General features: G+C 36.4%; 1 protein-coding gene across 1 annotated transcript in view; it reads right to left on the reverse strand.

Annotated features, from left to right (window-relative positions):
- LOC134542653 (protein OSCP1) overlaps positions 1 to 8,778 on the reverse strand; it is a 46,484-nt gene extending 37,706 nt beyond the window's left edge. Inside the window, exon 1 of the mRNA XM_063387073.1 lies at positions 8,738 to 8,778. The gene's annotated coding sequence lies outside the window, so the exon portion shown is untranslated. The remainder of the gene's footprint in view (positions 1 to 8,737) is intronic.
- Between the last annotated feature and the right edge of the window lie 2,877 nt (positions 8,779 to 11,655).

Raw genomic sequence — 11,655 nt, forward strand, 5'->3', positions numbered from 1 at the left:
AACCGGCGTTCATCGATTTATTAGACGTTTTCACGTCAAAAATTAATCTTACACAGGAGTTCTGGAGATTCTGAAGTCGTTTTGCTAATTTATCAGTCAAATCAGGAAACAAAACATCGCAGTAATCAAAGTGCGACATAATTAAGAATTGAATAAGGATGGTTTTAATGCTGGGAGGGGGGGGGGGGGAGAAAAAATTTATAAGCATCATAAGCAATGCACGGAGATCTCGATTTTCTTGCTAATTTGCATTACCTGATCCTTCCAGGTTAAAGTTGAATTTATCATAACTCCCAGGTTTCTCACAACCTTAGAGAACTGAATATGTATTCCTCCAAGCGTCAAGTTATTACGTTTAAAGAAGTTACTTTGGATATCATGAGAGCAGAGTCGATTATTATGGCCTGTGTTTTGTCAATATTCAACATGAGTTTATTGGCACTTACCCATCTCAAAAATAGAAGCAATATCATAATATACAAAACTAATCGACTGATTAATATCAGTTGCTTTGGTATGAAGATAAATCTGAACATCTAAACATCATCTGTGTACATGTGATATTGGCAAGTAATGAGGCATTTAGGTAAGTCATTAATAAAAATTGCAAATAAAAGTGGACCAAGAATCGAACCCTGAGGAACTCCCGCTTTTACAAGGAGCCAGCAGGACAATTCACTATCAAGGACGACACATCGGCAACGAACGTTAAGATGGGATTCGAACCAAGCCAAACTCTATGAGAGAAGTTGTAGAGAACTGAAATTTTACTTAGTAATAGGGCATGGTCTGCCGAATCAAAAGCTTTACTGAGGTCAAGCAGCGTTAAAATCGTTAGTACCCGCTTATCAATAACACGACGTATATTATCCATAGCATTAATTAGGGCAGTAGTGGTACTGTGACCAGGTCTGAAACCTGACTGGAAAGTATCTAAAAGATTTCCTTTTCATAGGTATGTGCAGTTTGCTGATGCACCAGGTGTTCAAGAGCTTTGGAAACAGCAGGTAGGATGCTTATAGGGTGGAAGTCTTTGGATTCTTCTGGAGATTTAATTTTTGGAATTGGTTTTATAAACGAGTACTTACATATAGTCGGATATTGACCTGTAGTAAGTGTTGCATTAAAAATGTGCTCCATAACAGATACAACAAATGGTGACATTATATCCAGCATTTTAATGGATATTTTGTCATTACAAACCGCATCACTTTTAATGCGACGCAGGGCCTTCGCAACATCTAAGCACGACATAACTGCACGTTTTCTGTGTGATGCACAAGGTTTGCAGCAGAAAACTTTTGATATGTTACAAAAAAATGTTGATTCTACCACTGTTGAAAAAGACAGCTTTTATATATATATATTTTTTCTTACATTAAAAACCTTAGTTTCCTAAGACCGAAATTTGCCCCAACCCGAGCAACTTTAGGTTCCCGCAGTACAATACACACTACGTCGCTCGGAACCTTTCACTGGTCAGATCAATTGAGTCAGAGCAATATACCATTTTAATGCTTAAGAATCATGCAACAATCTTTTCTAACGTCTTTTAAGTCGGTCCATTCAGGTTTATGTTATCTGTATTTTCATTCATTTGATAATTATATTTCATAATATAAAACATTTTTCAATTATATCACGTTGAATAATATATTTAGATAAATTTTGTTTGGTTCACTACAGTAATAACGTTTACGGAATGCAATATTGTGGAGCACTCAAGAAGCTATTATTCAAAGTTTCACTTTACGTTTTTGGTGTAAAGCACAAGGTTTGCGGAGGTTAATTTAACATGTAACTAGAAAAAGATGATATTACAACGGTACCAAATCTCAGTTTGGGGTGAATATTTCATAGGTTACAAAACCTCGATTTCATGGGAGCGAAAGTCACCCCAGCCTTTGCAGCTGTAGCACTGTCGCAATACGTAGGTACTCAACACTGCTACACTCGGATCGTTCTAGCGATTTAATCAATTACTCAAGCCTCTTCAGATATATGTCACATTTTAGCTTACGAAATATGCACGAACATTTTTCAAGGTAATTATTACATCGGACCCTTTATTTTAATGTGATTCATATTTTTATGTCATTGACTGAGATAAAGAAAAAAACACTTTTTTTATTACTTTATCGATTTCTATCATACCTTTTATACTAATATTTGGCACATGTTTTAATATAAATGTGTGAAATAGTGCTTCTAGATTATTTTGATGCATTTATGGAGAGGCTATGTTAAAAACTGCGTAAATAAGAAACATTTTAATGGACTGTTGTGAGTCGCTGTCATCTAGGACGTAACTGCACGTTTTCGGTGATACTCTAAATGACTACAGCGGTAAACATTCGGTATATATTTAGCATAGTTGACTCTACCACTGTGCAAAAATTCATCTTTGGGCAAAGTTTTCACAAACTTTTGTTTCCAGGGATATAGCTTTCCTGTAGCCTAGTCTAACTAGCAGTTAACTAGCCCCGGGGGAAGGTCAGTGGTGGCCCTGAGTGAATAGGCGACCGTCGCACGAACAATGAGTGACGCGACTACAATGACGGACTGCCAGGCCCCTTCAGGGCTGAGCACGAGCAAGCAGCCGGTTACCATGGTCGGGAGGTCTCTACGACCGACAGCCCCCCTCCCTCCCTAGTGACGAGGGGCACCAGTACCCGCGGGTATTTCATGCGCTCAAAGAAGCACACGTGCCAAAACCGCTTTCGTCACGGCTCCATCGCCGAGTATCACCGCGCGGTCAAGGCGCCCAACACTCGGGCCCCCTTCAGAGGGATTCGTGCTGCACAAACCCCGACCGACTTCCTCCAGGAGGAATTCACAGCCCTACGACTGTCTGTCTATAAATTGTGGTTTCTGGCAAACCGCGGGACCAGGCAGAAGAGCGAGGGCGCCTCAGGCCTGCGATCCTGAGCGCATCCGCACCCTACGCGAGCTCGCAGGCGGCTCATAAGAGTGGACGACTACAGGCGTCCGGTGCCACACGCAGTGCAGCAAGTGCCAGCGCTTCGGCCACTCACAACAGAATGGACTCGAGCTAGTTATTATTTCAACCATGACAATACAAACAATTTAAACATAATTTCCAACATGGCCTGCATTCCCTTTCTCTCGTGTTTGCTGGTGACTCGTTGGCCACTACTCTGGTAACAAAATAAACTCAGTTCAGGCACGAGTAGGCAAAAACCATACACTGCTCCCAGTCCACGACAAATCTCTCTCATAACTTGGCCATAAGATAAACACAACAGGTCTTAAAGAGCAATCATCCTTGATGAGCTATTAATTAAACCTAATGTGTAGCTAGTATTAAAATACATAAACCACATGAAAATTACATTTATAACTAATATATTATTACGACAGGCTGCCCTCTGAACACTAACAGTCCTAATAATACAGGCAGCCTCAGTCCTTTTTAAGTTCGCTAGTTCACGAAGAGACCAGTCAGTCGACGCCAATATAGGTACTCGGGCGGGCAATGGGTATTTTGCACGTCTCAGTACTACTGCCTCTCGGTTCGCGGCTCAGCGATATGGCCGCATCTCCAGGCGATTGTTCATCTCGTCCAGGAATGCCTGAGCTTGTGCCTGGTCCTCTCTCCTCATCTGGGTCCTGGGCGCAACCCCAGGATCAGCCACAACCAGCGGCCTGGACTGCGACTCGCTCGCGGCTCTGCTACTCGCTGGTGACCCGGTACCAATTCCAAACCTCTCCCTGGACTCCGGGTGTAGGGTACCCACTGCTGATCAGCAAACGACGCTTTAAGTTGTGGTACTCGCCTTGGTCCTCAGGCGAGTAGGGACTCACTAGGCAGGTGGATAGTTGGCAGACCTGGTTCCAATCTCCAATACTCGCTCAGTCTTCTCAGTCGCTATAACACGGCCGTTAGGTGTCACATGACAAGCCTCACGTAGCCAGACCCACCGACGCTCGTGCAATGTAACTTAGCCTCACACTAGAAACTGAGTGAATCACTCCGACGGCAAGTAACTGTCCATGGTAATGATGTGACCGTAGTTCACATCTTACAGGTCTGAAAGAAGACGTAAGTTATAAAAAAAAATATTTAATAGCACAATAATAGGTTAAATTCACTGTTTATTTTACAGTTTATTTTCAGTGGTTGTGCACAATAGTTTACTCTCAAAACCACTCGCTTAAAAAGAGACTTATTATGAAAGCAATTATTTATTTAGAATCATTAACTTGCATTAATGACTTCGGTTGTTTCCTAAAAATAGTTACATATAAGTCCAACACTATAATGATTTTCAATATTACACTTTGTGTCTTACAAATGTCGTTGCTTATAATGTGACGAAATATACTAAAGAACAGCTGTAGTTATTTATTCAGAATATCTCACGGCCCAGATTAAAAATGTGGATGGTACAAATTGTAAAGAAAACATTGGGCTAATGCTGGAATAAGAAGTTATGTGTGGCCAATCCTTAGTTTGATCCCTGTGAATTAAAATGTATAATACAAATCTGGCTGCAGTGGTCCATGTTTAGTTAGCGTTTTTTTAAGTACTTATTTTTCAAACTTAAATAGTTTCTGGTTAATTGCTGAGTAGAACCTTCAATATTGTATACTTATTGTAAAACATTTCTTTCTCGATTGAGAATGAAGAAAAAATTTATTTTATTCAAGCCCATTTCGCGCAGGCTACTTCAGTCATTTGGCGCACTTTTTTGTTGGTAAAAGTATATACAAAAGATCTCACGGCCTAGCTAATATTTGTGGATGGTATAAATTGTAAAGAATACCTTTAGCTAACATTGGAATCATGTGTTATGTTCGGACAATCCTTAGTTTGATCCCTATGAATTAAAATTTATCATAAATATTTGGCTGTCGTGGTCCATGTTTAGCTAGTGTTTATTTAAGAACTTATTTTTCAAACATAAATATTTTCTGGTTTATTGCTGAGTAGAACCTTCACTTTCATATGCTTATTTGAAATTTTTTTTTTAGATTGAAAATGAAGGAAAAAAATATTTAATTCGAGCACATTTCGCGCAGGCTACTTCTACATTCGGCGCACTTTTTTGTTGGTAAAAGTATATACAGAAGATCTCACGGCCCAGCTTAAAATTGTGGATGGTAAAAATTGTAAAGGATACCTTTAGCTAACATTGGAATTATGTGTTATGTTCGGACAATCCTTAGTTTGATCCCTATGAATTAAAATTTATAATAAAAATCTCGCTGCAGTGGTCCATGTTCAAAAAGTGTTTTTTTTTTTTTTTAAGTAGTTATTCTTAAAACTAAAATATTATCTTTTTTATTGTTGAGTAGAACTTTCAAATTGGTAAACGTATTGTAAAACATTTCTTTATCGGTTGAAAATGAAGAAAAAAAATATTTTTTTCGAACACATTTCGCGCAGGCTACTTCAGTCATTCGGCGCACTTTTTTGTTGGTAAAAGTATATACAGAAGATCTCACGGCCCAGCTTAAAATTGTGGATGGTACAAATTGTAAAGGATACCTTTAGCTAACATTGGAATCATGTGTTATGTTCGGACAATCCTTAGTTTGATCCCTATGAATTAAAATTTATAATAAAAATCTCGCTGCAGTGGTCCATGTTCAAAAAGTGTTTTTTTTAAGTAGTTATTCTTAAAACAAAAAAAAATATTATCTTGTTTATTGTTGAGTAGAACTTTCAAATTGGTAAACGTATTGTAAAACATTTCTTTCTCGGTTGAGAATGAAGAAAAAAAAATATTTTTTTGGAACACATTTCGCGCAGGCTACTTCAATCATTCGGCGCACTTTTTTGTTGGTAAAAGTATATACAGAATATCTCACGGCCCAGCTTAAAATTGTGGATGGTACAAATTGTAAAGGATACATTTAGCTAACATTGGAATCATGTGTTATGTTCGGACAATCCTTAGTTTGATCCCTATGAATTAAAATTTATCATAAATATTTGGCTGTCGTGGTCCATGTTTAGCTAGTGTTTTTTTAAGAACTTATTTTTCAAACATAAATATTTTCTGGTTTATTGCTGAGTAGAACCTTCACTTTCGTATGCTTATTTGAAATTTTTTTTTAGATTGAAAATGAAGGAAAAAAATATTTAATTCGAGCATTTTTCGCGCAGGCTACTTCTACATTCGGCGCACTTTTTTGTTGGTAAAAGTATATACAGAATATCTCACGGCCCAGCTTAAAATTGTGGATGGTACAAATTGTAAAGGATACATTTAGCTAACATTGGAATCATGTGTTATGTTCGGACAATCCTTAGATTGATCCCTATGAATTAAAATTTATCATAAATATTTGGCTGTCGTGGTCCATGTTTAGCTAGTGTTTTTTTAAGAACTTATTTTTCAAACATAAATATTTTCTGGTTTATTGCTGAGTAGAACCTTCACTTTCGTATGCTTATTTGAAATTTTTTTTTTAGATTGAAAATGAAGGAAAAAAATATTTAATTCGAGCATTTTTCGCGCAGGCTACTTCTACATTCTGCGCACTTTTTTGTTGGTAAAAGTATATACAGAAGATCTCACGGCCCAGCTTAAAATTGTGGATGGTACAAATTATAAAGGATACCTTTAGCTAACATTGGAATTATGTGTTATGTTCGGACAATCCTTAGTTTGATCCCTATGAATTAAAATTTATAATAAAAATCTCGCTGCAGTGGTCCATGTTCAAAAAGTGTTTTTTTTAAAGTAGTTATTCTTAAAACTAAAATATTATCTTGTTTATTGTTGAGTAGAACTTTCAAATTGGTAAACGTATTGTAAAACATTTCTTTCTCGGTTGAGAATGAAGAAAAAAAAAAATATTTTTTTGGAACACATTTCGCGCAGGCTACTTCAGTCATTCGGCGCACTTTTTTGTTGGTAAAAGTATATACAGAAGATCTCACGGCCCAGCTTAAAATTGTGGATGGTACAAATTGTAAAGGATACCTTTAGCTTACATTGGAATATTGTGTTATGTTCGGACAATCCTTAGTTTGATCCCTATGAATTAAAATTTATCATAAAAATTTGGAATGCAATGGTCGATGTTTAGCTAGAGTTTTTTTAAGTACTTATTTTTCGAACTTAAATATTTTCTGGTTTATTGCTGAGTAGAACCTTCACTTTCGTATGCTTAATTGAAATATTTTTTTTTTTTTAGATTGAGAATGAAGGAAAAAAATCTTTAATTCGAGCACATTTCGCGCAGTCTACTTCAGTCATTCGGCGCACTTTTTTGTTGGTAAAAGTATATACAGAAGATCTCACGGCCCAGCTTAAAATTGTGGATAGTACAAATTGTAAAGGATACCTTTAGCTAACATTGGAATCATGTGTTATGTTCGGACAATCCTTAGTTTGATCCCTATGAATTAAAATTTATAATAAAAATCTCGCTGCAGTGGTCCATGTTCAAAAACTGTTTTTTTTTTAAGTAGTTATTTTTAAAACTAAAATATTATCTTGTTTATTGTTGAGTAGAACTTTCAAATTGGTAAACGTATTGTAAAACATTTCTTTCTCGGTTGAGAATGAAGAAAAAAAAATATTGTTTTGGAACACATTTCGCGCAGGCTACTTCAGTCATTCGGCGCACTTTTTTGTTGGTAAAAGTATATACAGAATATCTCACGGCCCAGCTTAAAATTGTGGATGGTACAAATTGTAAAGGATACATTTAGCTAACATTGGAATCATGTGTTATGTTCGGACAATCCTTAGTTTGATCCCTATGAATTAAAATTTATCATAAATATTTGGCTGTCGTGGTCCATGTTTAGCTAGTGTTTTTTTAAGAACTTATTTTTCAAACATAAATATTTTCTGGTTTATTGCTGAGTAGAACCTTCACTTTCGTATGCTTATTTGAAATTTTTTTTTTTAGATTGAAAATGAAGGAAAAAAATATTTAATTCGTGCACATTTCGTGCAGGCTACTTCTACATTCGGCGCACTTTTTTGTTTGTAAAAGTATATACAGAAGATCTCACGGCCCAGCTTAAAATTGTGGATGGTACAAATTGTAAAGGATACCTTTAGCTAACATTGGAATCATGTGTTATGTTCGGACAATCCTTAGTTTGATCCCTATGAATTAAAATTTATAATAAATATTTGGAATGCAATGGTCCATGTTTAGCTAGAGTTTTTTAATTACTTATTTTTCAAACTTAAATATTTTCTGGTTTATTGCTGGGTAGAACCTTCACTTTCATATGCTTATTTGAAACTTTTTTTTTTTAGATTGAGAATTAAGGAAAAAAATCTTTAATTCGAGCACATTTCGCGCAGGTTAGTTCAGTCATTCGGCGCACTTTTTTGTTGGTAAAAGTATATACAGAAGATCTCACGGCCCAGCTTAAAATTGTGGATGGTACAAATTGTAAAGGATACCTTTAGCTAACATTGGAATCATGTGTTATGTTCGGATAATCCTTAGGTAATTTTATTCCCATGAATTAATATATTTATAAGATTTCATTTGCAAGATTTTTTATTTAGGTTGACCATTATCTCTTAATTATTTTAATAAAAAATGGTTGCGTGTTTTAGTAATAATACTACGTGTTTATTAAATGATTTGCCATTGTTTTTTTATTTTTTTTTTATCATTTTGCTGTGATGTTTTTGGTTGCGGTAGTATTTTTCTCTGCCCATCACCCTGCGCCATCTTGTTTCCGGTGTTGGTGTTGGTATATACAATATAGAACTTTACCGAGCTCTACAACCTTTAATGTTTACAAAATTTTAAAATTCATAGATGAAACCAATATGTTAACTGGTACCATTAAAAATATATATAGGTTATCCATGGAGGAAGCAACCAAATGTTTTGGATTAGCCATTTTTTGCTTCGATCATAATTTTTGGTCTCTTCTTTTCGGTTCGGGGAAATAATAAAAAAAGAGAGAACGAAGGTACAAAAATACAGCTGTAGAGAGGAGGCAGTAGAGCCGTGAAATAAAATTGAACTTGAAAGCAAGATATGAGGAGTAACAACATTGCTAGAGATTCGAAATATGAAGTTCAGAAAGATAATCAGGAGAATACGAGAAAGTAGGTTATAAAATGCGAACATAAGAACTGCAAAGATGCCCTAAGACACCGATGACTGAAAGATACGCAAGTATATTGGCAGTATTTATAAAGAAGAGTTAAAAATTGGTATTTCCCCCTTATTCATAAATAATGTACATAAGTTTGTTGAGAAATATGGTAAAACGAAAAACACCATATTCGATTCAAATATAATACATATTAATATTTAATCGTCTAGTACCTAGTGAAAATGTTTCTTTCGTTTATACCGATGAAACATTTTTATAGCTTAAAAAAAACTATATATATATACATATACACACATATATATATACACATATATAATATAAGTAGTATACGAATGACGGACCGAGCGCAGGCGCCAGGCGCTGGTGCTTGGTGCCGATCCACATCTCTGACGTCACGTCCATCTCTGACGTCACGACGGCCATCTTGGATGGTTGTGACCTTGACCTTTGACCTTGACCTTGAATTTGATCCTCAAAAATCGCCAAAATCCGCCAAAATTGGGCAAAATTTGCCCAAAATTCCTCAAAAATCGCCAAAATTTCCATTTCTGTGGAAAAAAGTTCCGCCAAAAAATCTCAAAAAATTGCACAAATTAAAAATTTCTCATTTCGAGGGAAAAATTTCCCGTTTCGAGGGAAAAATTCCCGTTTTTAGTCCTTAAAAATCCCAGCGGCTGAAAATTCCTAAAACTGGCTTAAGCATCCTTAACTCAAGCCTCAGTTAAGCCATTTCTAGGAATAAGGATACCATGACCGCCATCTTGAATTATGATGTCATCGTTGCAATTTCCGTTACGGCCGCCATCTTTAAATTTATTATCCGATTTTAATGAAAAAAAATTTAAAATTCATAAAACAAATTAAATAATAAAATTTTTAATAAAATATTTAAAAAACAAACATTTACGACACGGAGCTCGGAGTCCTCGGTTCGAACCCGACGAGTGCAAAAAAAATAAAAATGGCGACCGATCCTTCCCCCGAGGTGGCTGCAGGCATACTGACTCCCACCACTTTTTATCATCATCTAGTATGACGTCATGGCCGCCATCTTGTCTTCGATGCTGGAAGCCATCATCATTGTATCGTCGGCTAGAGTGCGTCGATGACATGTTAGTTTAATTCGTATCCGCAAGAGTGCAGTAATCATTTATTACTGTGACATCCGCCATCTTGTCATTTGGCCGCCATCTTGAAAATCCGTAATTATTTAGCTAGAAATTCGGGAAAAGTTCCAAAATTCATTAAATAAATCACTCATTAATTTACATATTGATTCGATCGATTCCCGTCCTCGGTTCGATACCCGATCGTTGCAATAATGTTTAATCTTATGTAAAAAAAATAATTTAAATAAACCATGTTCAACATTCTTAAAGAGACTTTAAATCCTCTACTACCACCATCCTATCAGACATCAAGACCACCATATTGGAAATGTGTAATTTTAATGCTAGAGATCCGGGAAAAAGTTCAGAAATCATTAAATAAATTTCCGATCAATATACTGATTAATTAGATCGACTAAGATCCTTGGTACGATCTAGGATGATGCAAAAAAAATTAAATATATCATCAATTTAACATAATAGTAACAGGTTCGAGGAATTAAACACCGCAAGTTCTTTTACAAACATAATATTTATTACATAATTTCTATTCTACTACAGGATCACTTACGAAAGCCAACAATCTTATAATCATTTAGTTCCGCAGCGGTGTGAAATGACTAATTCTTAGCTCCAATCGGTTTATACTAGACAGAGTCCAGCCAGAACCTTTACAGACATAGTCCACCTCTTCTTGACAGAGTTTCTGGATACCGTTTTTAACAGTTTGCTTCACATCGTTAGAACTGTAAATTACTGCAGCAGATGTCTTGAATGCACACTTCTTCACTTCGTCATCGAACGGATATGGCTTTCCATATATACAGTCCAACCACAAGTTATATTTCAAAGGTCCGTTTGTTGCTACATCATCAGTAAGCTGATTGATTATCTTCTGTCTGATATCGTCAAGAAAATTACAAATGTCCTTCGACTCACCGAACGTATTTAGATAATAGTAGTCTTTCAACGTTCCACGAAATGCAGACTGCGCCAAGTAGAAGCCATTATCGTTCACTTGTAATGCTACGAACACAGTCTTAGGTTTAGTTCCATGTTCAGACGTCATAACAATCGGTTGCTGGGCATCTGTTTTTTTGGTTGTACGCTTTCGTGTCTCCAATCTAAAGCGAGGAGTCGAAATGTCGGCAGGTAGTTCAGCAGTAGGAGCACAGACTCCACCTTTACATTTTTTCGCATGATGTCGCAAACTGTCAATTCGAGTAAACCATTTAAGGCACTCATCACATCGAAACTTCATGCGAGAAGGATTCTTCGCGCATTTGCTCCGCTCATGTCTTCGTGCATCATGGTAAAATGCGAACGACGTATCACAGTAGCTGCAAGGATACCGTGGTGATGAAGACGATCCTTTCAGACCCGATCCAGATACAGGCGTTGCAACAGTAGTACCATTTCCAGGCATTCTCTTATGCACATCGATGCATCGTTGTTGCGCCGAAACCTTTA

The sequence above is a fragment of the Bacillus rossius genome (genome assembly GCF_032445375.1).
Source record: "Bacillus rossius redtenbacheri isolate Brsri chromosome 9 unlocalized genomic scaffold, Brsri_v3 Brsri_v3_scf9_1, whole genome shotgun sequence".
Taxonomy (NCBI): Eukaryota; Metazoa; Arthropoda; class Insecta; order Phasmatodea; family Bacillidae; genus Bacillus; species Bacillus rossius.